Source organism: Phocoena sinus, chromosome 18 (assembly GCF_008692025.1).
Source record: "Phocoena sinus isolate mPhoSin1 chromosome 18, mPhoSin1.pri, whole genome shotgun sequence".
Classification (NCBI taxonomy): Eukaryota; Metazoa; Chordata; class Mammalia; order Artiodactyla; family Phocoenidae; genus Phocoena; species Phocoena sinus.
The window spans coordinates 61385906-61396163 of NC_045780.1; positions in this window are offsets into that span (position 1 = coordinate 61385906).

A 10258-nucleotide genomic window follows, 5' to 3' on the forward strand; every position below is an offset into this window, starting at 1 on the left:
ATGTTGGGTTAAAAACCATAAGTATTCCAACAGCCCTTTCTAGTACTACTGTCCTGCTCATCTCTTGCTAACCACCTGGCCACCAATCTCTAGCTCCCTTGTGGCTGGATCCCACTACCATGAAGATGAGCTCGAAAGTCAATGATTTGGCTTTGAATCAAGCTCTATCATTCTTAAGTTGTGTGACCTTAGACAAGTTACTTAAGCTCTCTTAACCTTAACAATGCCTCGTTTGCATTATTTGTATAATGAGGATGCTAATGAATCTGGCACATAAAAAATACCCTTGATTATGATCTCAATGAGTGTTCTTAATTATGAGTAGGCAAAGCTTCTGGTGGGATACAGTAATAGAAAAGGCTCTACGGCTGATTTTCTCATGAGGGGTTGCAATAAGAAGTTCCTAGAAGATGTACCAGTCAGAGTACCTGTAAGAAACTAATATTAAGATCACTCCATTAGGGAACTTTATAAAATTATTGTAAAAGTGGAGGGGAGACAGCTTTTCTCCATTCACCTCAGCTCTGTGGATCACAATGGAAGATGCAACCACAGGTGCCAGGTAATAGGACTACATTCCAGTATTGGATCCCATCACAGGATCAGTCCCTCCCGGTTTCTGGGACTCGTTCTACCCAAGGGACAGGTGCCAACCTTGTGTGCACAATGGAATCATCTGCAGAGTTTTTCAAAAGCACCAATCTCCAGGCCACACCCCAAAGTCTAATGTTTAACTGGATGAAACGGGGGAAGAAATAAAATTTTAAATATAATTTTGTTTTAGAAAGGAAGGGGAAGAGGAAACGAGGGGGAAAGGAATGGCGGTCCTGGGAAATTACTGTTCGAGGCCATCCAGGCCGTTTCTTTGCTTCCTAGAAGTTCCCTGAAATCTGTAAAGAAAAGATAAAACCCCTAGATAAGTTCCTGAACGTGCTATTATTCATGTGCTCGAATAGCTCCAAACTTTCACCATCGAGAAACTCTTAACCAAAGTTTAATCGAAATCCCTCCTGTTAAAAGCTAAGTCCCATTATTCCAGTGTTTAGCTCAGAGGAAACAAGACCTGCTCACAGCATTCAGATTGTACACTCCTCCATCCTTGAAGTGTCACCTCACTTTACATAAGTGAGCTCTTTTTGTGCTTAATAAAATTGACTTGCCATTTCTACTGAACTGTAGTGTGAATCAGCTCTCAAGCAACGCAGGGCAGTACCTTCGTGTTTCCTAAGCCAGATTTTGCTGTGATAGCAAGCCGCCCGGGGTCCGAGGGCCATTATGGGGATGGGATGGCAGGACCCAGGGTCTGGCCTCCATGCAGACCAACCATTACACTGGCCTGTGGCCACAGGCACCTGGTAGTAGCCTGACTGCATTAAACTTCTCTGCCAACCCTGGGAAATGAAAAATGAGTCTTTGGCAATCTTCAATCTGACTCAGTGTGTATTTAAGTCAAGGTATGAAATATAATAGCCACTGTTACTGAGCATCTAGTATATGCCAAAGATGTTGTGACAATTAAAGGAGAAAATTTATGGACAGAGCACACTGCCGGGAACAGAGTAATCTCAATAAATGGTGAGTGGTATTGGCATTCTTACTAATCCCAAAAGTGGCCTTAAAAGGGCGACATGATTATTCTCACTTTATAAGGATGAAATCAAGGTTTAGAGAGGTTCCATCACTTGCCCAAGGTTATACAGTTTGTAAATGGAAGAGCAGTCATTAAATGCAGGACAACTTTTGAACAACAGAGGCTTGCCCAGGATGGAGAGGGTAGAACATTTTTGACTGTTCATGGAAGTTTCCCATGGTTGGGAAGGAGGTTGAATAGAGATTGCAACGAATTACTTCCTTTTCTTTTGCACAGCATCACAAACCACCTAAAAATTAATCTTCCAGTAGACAACTGCTTCTTTGGTGTGTGTGTCTGTGTGTGCAAATCACACGTGGCTATGCGTGTGTAGACAATGTGATTTATTGGCTTAGTGGTCATAGTAGAGAGAGACAGGTGATGGATTGCATTGTACCAATAACACAAATCGATCACGTTCAGAGATTAATCAATATCATTCACTTCAATTCTCTAAGTATTTATTATCAAGGGCATATTATGTGCTTGATACGTGCACTACATTCCTTGGAGGATATGAAAGAAAAAGATGGCAGGGTCCCAGCACTCAGAAATCTTCGTGTGGTTAAAACTCTCTGTGAAATAGGGAATCTAATGATATAAGAAATTGTTCATTAAACTGCTAAATTAAACATAAAATTAAGTACTAAAATATATAATAGATACCTTCAGGATGAATTAAGGGAAAGGAAAGAGCTAGACCATTACCAAGGAAGGCTTCAGGAAGGAAGAGAGATGGGAGATGAGCACTGAGGATTTGAAGCCAAATAGAGAAAAGGGTGTGAATGTCTTTTCCTTTCATCCCAGGCCCGTTAAGAGTCAGCCTGAGCAAAGCACTTAAGCCAGGAACTCATTTAATTATCCATTCATCTGACAAGTAAACCTAATACATGCCAGACTTCTAGTAAAAACAGAAATCGGCATGATGTGTACAGGGAACACTGAAGAAGCTATTTGATGGAACAGATGGTTTGATAAGGGGTTGCAAAGACATAGAAATCGGGTGGAGTGAAATTCTGGACACCAAGAGAGACAGAAATAGGATGGCCCATGAGAAACTCCTCTAAACTCTTGAGGAGGAAAAAGAAAGATACAATGAAAGTAGTGTTAGAGAAAACCTCATTGAGGAGAAGGGCTCAGGTTCCTTGGTGCCAGGCTAAGGCACATACATCTGCACACACTCCCTACGTTCCTATGTATATACACAGAGAGAGGCTGAGAAGTCTTTTGCCTACTTGATTTGGCCATGCTAAATCTTCAAGAAAAATACTATTTGAAAATGGCAATGGATACTCTTGAAGGCAAAAATGAGTCAGTAAGCCTCAACTCTGGTTTTCAGTTGGAAATCAAATAGCCCTGGTCTAGCACCTTCTGGGGAATGTTCTCTGATCCCACCATCCATAACGTAGGTTTGGTTTTCCATTACCAGTAAACAGAATATCAAGAAGTCTCCATCTGTACCCAGAAATCTATGTATTTAGTTAAAGAAGGGATTTTCCCCCCAAGAGACATAAGGCAATGGAGTGAGAAAGGAAAATCTTTTCAACGAAATTAAACAAATTCAGTTTCATGTGCTTCACAGCTACTAAAAAGGCACAGAGATCAAATCTTATTTTCCTGCTGTCAGACCTAGGGTCTAATTATTAAAAAAAAAAATCCATGACACCCAAGTTAATTAGTACAAAACTGCCTTAAATGGCATTGGCTTCATTAAATGACAGATAAATATTTTAGAATGACCCTCTCAGTGGGGGAAGGGTGTGAAAATTGCCCAAGAATGGCTTTAATTTTAGAATACCGGGAAGAATTTCACACAGCGGCAAACATAATTTCACTCAAACTGTATGAAAACATCATACACTTAAACAGCTCTAAATCTTTGCTTGAAAAAATAATAGTAAACACAGGACTTCTAGTGAATAAAAATGGAGTTTAAATCTATATCAAGTATTGGCTTGGCTGCTAACAGATTTGGTCTAAATGTCAGTGTACAACCTTCTCACTTAACTCGAGACCATGTGGGTTTGCTTTTCCTGATACAGGTTTAGCAAATATGGAAGCAACCATCTCAAACATCAGCCACTCAAGCAAAAGGATATGTATTACTCTTAACCTATCATGCCTATGGGTACACTAGGAGCTTCCATAGAGACAAAAGTGGCCTGAGACTTCACAAGGTATGATGCCCCTGAGATCACTCTGCCCTTTCCCGCTGCTGCACAGACATCAGTATAGACAGCAGCAGACAAGGGAAAGCAGCCAAGAACAGCAGCAGAAATGCCAGACAGACAGATCCATTGTAGCCAATCCAACATCTCCAACAATTTCACTAGTTTGGTTCAACAGTTTCTGGAGAAACGGAAGGTATCACTCCAAATGACTCCTGGCCAATTTTTACAGGTCATCTCAAGCTTCCTGTACCATTGCCCTTTCAACTGCTCACATAATAAGGGACCAGCAAAGTCAGCTATGGATTGGCAAAGCAAAGAGTTGGCTTTGGCTCTTTGTAACATTAATAGGAATTACGGGAAGCAAGGAGTTTAGATGTTCAGCCAATAGAGTGCTTTAGAGCAATACTGTACCCACTTGCTTTTTCTAGCGCTGACGCATTGGCTGGTCCTGCATCTTGAAATACACAGCCATCCATCTCGTTTCAGAGGCAGATGTACCAACCTAACTATGTGTGACGGGGGAATGCCCACATTGACCTAGGATGCCTAATCTGATTTAATAGATTATTACTAAATCTACAAAGGAAAAGATGCACATCAACTGTTCGCGTTAAGTCACTGTACCTAGGTCACACACAGCACCATTTAGTAAGTTCTACGTGCCACTGTCCTCAATAAAAGTGGTTTCATTGTCCCGGGGAAAGGCATGTTTTGGGCCAAAGGGGAGACTCTCAGTTCCCCACACCCAGGAAGGCAGATGTACAAGAAGTAAATAACATTAGAAGCCATATAATACACAGCCCTAAGCTGGGCCTTATAAGGAATAATTTTTAAAAAATATCCCTAAGTTTTTAGGGTTCTTTTCTTATTGAGAAAAACAAAATATATACAAAATACAAATCAAATGCTACAGCAAGATCACCAGCTGACTTCATTTCTCAGGTCATGTTGCATTTACAAAATATAATTTATGCTATGAGGCAATATATCCACTCCTAAAATATAAACCCACACTCAGCAAAATCATACCCGAAAAATAACCACAGATTATGCAAAAAATGAGATTATGGGCAGACCATAATTCAATCCATAACAAGAATGCTGGCAAAAACAATAATGATTTTGAGAAAAATACTAGCTCTGATAAAAAGACATTGACATTCCTGATAAAGAAAGAAATACTAAGTGAAAGTATTGGCGGAAGGGGATATAAGGAAGAGTTGAGGCTGCTGAGCTGTAAACAAGATCAAAATGGACAAATGTCGGGGAGAGTTGCAAAATAGGAACTTCCAAGACAAAGCCCGTGTCCTGTGGCCACGCTGAGTCAACAGGAAGAGCGTAGGGTAAGGAACATCATGCACAGACTCTATTCCTGTACACCAGCTGTGTTACTGTATTTGTGTTCAGCTGCTATCACTTGATGGTGTAAAACAGTAACCGGCTGAGGCAAATCACCCATGGACTGACCTACGTGACTGATGCATTACAATGATGTCTTTCTATCCACCCACCACATATAGGCTAGTTTTCAACACAGAAACAAAAGTTTTAGCAGAGCAGATCAAATGTCGTGTTTATTTTATTTTCTTACCCAAGCCTCCATTTAACTACCTATCAGTTTCTCCCATCGTTACTAATAGTGTTACCAATATCTGAACACCCCAAGCCTGAATTGCATTTTTTCACTCTGTCTTATTTTTAAATAGCAAGTTGCCGAATATTTCATTTACCATCAAAAAATACCGCACCAGATTTCAGGCCCCTCTCTCCTGTCAAAGTGTGGTTGAAGAAAAAATCAACAAGCCCGCTGGAGAGACAAGATACAGAGACGGGTAACTCTTGGCTTCTCTCACAAATGTGAAACCGGAGAGTGAGACCTGGACGTCATGACCAGGGTGGAAAGTGAGAGAGGAGCCACCAGGTTCTCTGCCAAGTACAAATCTTATCATATTATCTGGGAGCTAAGTGGGGAATGCTAGCCTGCATATAAGAAGAATCCAAGGCAAAGCCAAAGAACCAGGAAAACAAGAATGAGAAAAAAGCAGAGCTGGAAAGGGAGATGCAGTCTGGCCAGGACTCATCCTTCATTTAAATGAATCAAGATTCATATATTGATACATCCTTTGTGTGGGAAGGTGGGATTCATTTCAGAAAGCTCAAATAGAATTAGACACAGAAGCTTCTTTTCTTCCTGAGCTGTGACTGCAGGCTGGCCATCAAGATCTAATCTTTCTCTCCCACTATGTGTTTAAACAGCTGTCCCGGGCATGTCCCCTCCCAATCAAGACTGTACATCCTAAATTTACTCACCATTAGCTGTGGCCACATGACTACACTTTCAGCAAAGGAATATAAACAGAAGTGATGGATGCCTTTTCAGTCTCATAATGAAATAAGGCCGTGCCTTAAAACCCTGAGCTTATCTGTTCCATGCACTCTCTCCCCTTCTTTCTTGATGTAACTCAGACATTGCAGCAATCCAGTTTCTTGATTGCCATGCACCACATGAAATTGGCAGAAACCTGGGTACCAAATAACTTTGAGGAGTATAGTTGCCCTATCGACCTGCAAATATTACCTGTGAAAAAAATCATCTTCCATATTCTTTAAACCTCCATCCCTTGCAGTTTAGCTTATCTCAAATAACATACATTCTAAGACATTCTATAGTCTATCTAGTCATATTTTTCGGTTAGTTAATTATTTTTAAACTAATTTATTAATCAAAAGGCAACTTCGAATATTCACTATCTTGCCATTCCTGAGCAAACTAAAGGAAATCTCTTATGAACCTGTTGATAACTGTCCATGAGCGGTATTTTCCCAGTAATGTGGGAAAATGATATGGGATATTTTCTTGACACTGTTCCCTCCATCTGAATGACATTCTTGAACATCTTTAGCTGTTCCAAATTGTCATAATTATAATTTTTGGGTTGGGGAAGGCAATAAAGCAAACTCTTATATCATTTGGAAGAATAAATGAGCTAGAATACACAAGAAACTTTTTTAAATAAGGAGGTTCTTGCTCTTTGAAATATTAAAATCCTCTTTTAAAAAAAACTACAATAAGTTTTAAAAGGGAGGTACTGGCCAGAGAAGAGACAGATTGATATTTGAGACAGAATATATATATATATATATATATATATATATATAAACATATATATATAGAGAGATACACTTAGGTATAATTACAGATAAAGGTGGTATCTCAAATCAAGAAAAAAGACAAGTTGTTAATAAAAATTGTGTTGGGTCTAACTCTCCATTTGAAAACTGCAGCAAAAATCAATCCCTACCTCATCTCTTAGGGCAAAATTATTTCCAGACCAACTAGAAGCTTAAATGAAAAATAAATATACAAATTTCACAGTGAATATTTATCTAATTTAACTAACAAATGAAAAAGAATTTTTGATAATGACAAACAGAACCTCCAGAAGGAAAAATTAATAATAGATTTGATTGTGCAAACATTTAAACCTTCAGTACTAAATTTTAATTCAAAAAAAATGACAAATATATAAAATGTATACAAAAGAAATCAATGTCTTTAAAACACATAAAACTCTAAGCGTTACTATGAAAAAACATTCCCATAGAAAGTAAACAAAGGATTTGAATAATCAAGTCGTGGAATAGTAAATTAAAATTGACAGTGAGCATATAAATATGTTCAGCTTCACTAGCAATTCAAAATTCCAAATCAAAATGAAAACGAGAGGCTGTATTTCAACTATCAGATTGGTAGAGAAGCTCGTTCCACTAGCAGGAGAACTGGCAGATTGGAGAGTAGGTGTGAATTGAGGTTTATGAAATCTCTCCTCCCACTTGGATGACCTGTGCCTCGCCAGGGGCGTCTCTTCCAGACTGACAGGATCTCTCTCTCCTGTGTTCTCATCCTCAGGGGGTTCAGTAGATGTGCCTTTATTCACACCTATAGTTACCAGTCTCTTCTTCTGTTCATGTCTAGATTCCAGAAGATCCTTTCTGGTGTTCATACCTTTAAATATGATCACCTCCCTAAAAAGGCCAGCACTAAATAATGACTTCCTTTGGCTAAAACTAAATGACAATGTTATAAAGAGGGTTTCTTGGCTAATTAGGAAGAAGAAGGCTGGAGGAGTGGGGATGCAGGCGGGATGAAGTTCAGGCCCACATGAGAGCATCATTCTTTTTTTTTTTTTTTTTTTTTTTTGTGGTACGAGGACCTCTCACTGTTGTGGCCTCTCCCGTGGCGGAGCAGCACAGGCTCCGGACGCGCAGGCTCAGCGGCCATGGCTCACGGGCCTAGCCGCTCCGCGGCATGTGGGATCCTCCCGGACCGGGTCACGAACCCGTGTCCCCTGCATTGGCAGGCGGACTCTCAACCACTGCGCCACCAGGGAAGCCCAAGAGCATCATTCTCAATGAGGTCACCTCTACTTGAATGTCCTTCCCTCTGCTTTATCCTCTCTCTGGATCATCTGCCTGCAAGACAAACCCTCCTTCTTTCCAGAGTATTTCCCCATGTGGGACTACATATGTCTCATTTCCCGTTTTTCAGGATAAGCAAATCAATCAAACCGATCCCCGAATGAGGCAGTGAGTGTGCTTGGGGAAAAATGTCTTACTCTAAATGGGTGGTTCTAATGGTGGTATTTGCCAGTGCTGTGGCCTGGCTTTCAGCCTTAGCGGCAGATGAGAATCACCTAAGAATGAGTCCAGAGCAGATTTTAAAACATATCAACATGACCCAGTGTCATGACAAACCAGTTAAACCAGAATACCTGGCACTGGGGCTGAGCCATATTTTTTGTTGTTTTGTTTGTGTTTTAAAGTTCCAAAGATGAATCTAATGCTAATATTCAGTGAGGACTGAGGATCAATCCCTACAACAGTGGTTCTCAAAGTGTGGTCTCCAGATCAGCAACAAGAGCACCTGGGAACTTGTCAGAAATGCAGATTCTCAGGCTTCTGAGAATTCTGTGGGCCTCCAAACCTACAGAATCGGAAACTCCAAGGGTAGGACTGAAGACTCTTTGCTAGCAATACCTCCAGGCGATTCTGACATGCCCGCTCAAGTTTGAGAATTACTGCATTAGGACAGTCATTCCATGACATTTTGTGAGTCCCTCCTGTGTCCAAGCACTCAGTATATAAAGATGAAAGAAGAGTGTAAAAAATCAAATTTGGTGTGATAAGTACCATTAGGAAAGATTAACCATGTACTATAAAACTCTAGAGGAAGAAACCACGGACAAGGTCATATCTGGCGGGTCATCACAGACCACAGGCTGGCGACTTTAAACCCAAATATTCTGTTTACTTTCCATCTTCTGATGAGAGATCTGCCAACCCAGTTACACAGAGTGAGCCCAAGACTGAGAGGAATAAATGGCAAGCTGCATTTCCTTATCTGCTGGACCCCACTGCAACTCCAGCCTTTCTCAGAAGTTGACCAGTCAAGGTTTGCTGAATTTAAAGGCTCTGACCCAGTATGCCCAGCACCCAAGTGAAGCCAGATTCCGACAGACACCCCCCCACACACACACACACACCCTCGGTGTGCGCCAGTTCCTTCTGGTCCAGGGGTCCCTCATCAGCTAAGCCCAGGTCCTCCCGTGCAACCCAGAAGGAAGGCAAGGAGCAAACGAGAAGCAAGAAAAAGCAGAAGGGCTGATCTGCTGGGGCTTTCCAGGAAGAAGCTTCCGGACGACGGCGCCACTTCCCCGGCCGCTTGCCCCGGCTCCTCCTACCGGGCGCACCTCTGTCTCCGCCGCCGGCCCGACGCGCGCTCCCAGTGCCCAGCGCGCGCCACGGGAACGCGGGGACCAGCCCTCGCCCGGGAGCGGACAGTCAGGGATCAGAACTGGGCCTGGGGTTTGGTACTCCCGGCCTCCTGAGGGTGGGGTGGGGGACAGCGAGCCGGCCGCCGCCGGCCAGAGGCGGCCCCTCTCCACCTCTCCTGGGCGGCCAGGACGCGCTGCGCGGTGCGCAGGGAAGCAGGGCGGGGTTTCAGGGTTGCCGGTACCTCTCGGCCTCCTGGGGTCGCCTCCCTTTCTTGCCCCACCTGCTGCGCCCTTCTTCCGCGTCCTCCCCTTCGCTTGCTCCTTCTTTTCTGCACCCTTCTGCGGCTCTCCTCCCACACAGTGGTTTTAAAGGTGGGAGGGAGCCGCTGCCGTACTGGACTCCTGACCTTGCACATTCCTGGAAGCACCTTCGAAGTAGGGTTGAAAAAGAAATAGCAAAGGATAAAGCTGCTGGAGACAATCAACGGAAATTATTTTGGGCATCTCCCACCCACCCCTCCACGCACACCTGAAAATAGAGTGCAAGAGAATCACTGGTTCTGGGCAAAATTCTCAAGCGGACTACATAAACGCCCAGCTTTGAGTTCCTGGGGAAAGAGTACCCAGGACATACCATTTCCTGGTGGGGAGGGGTGAGTCCCGCAAGGCATAGAACAATGGCG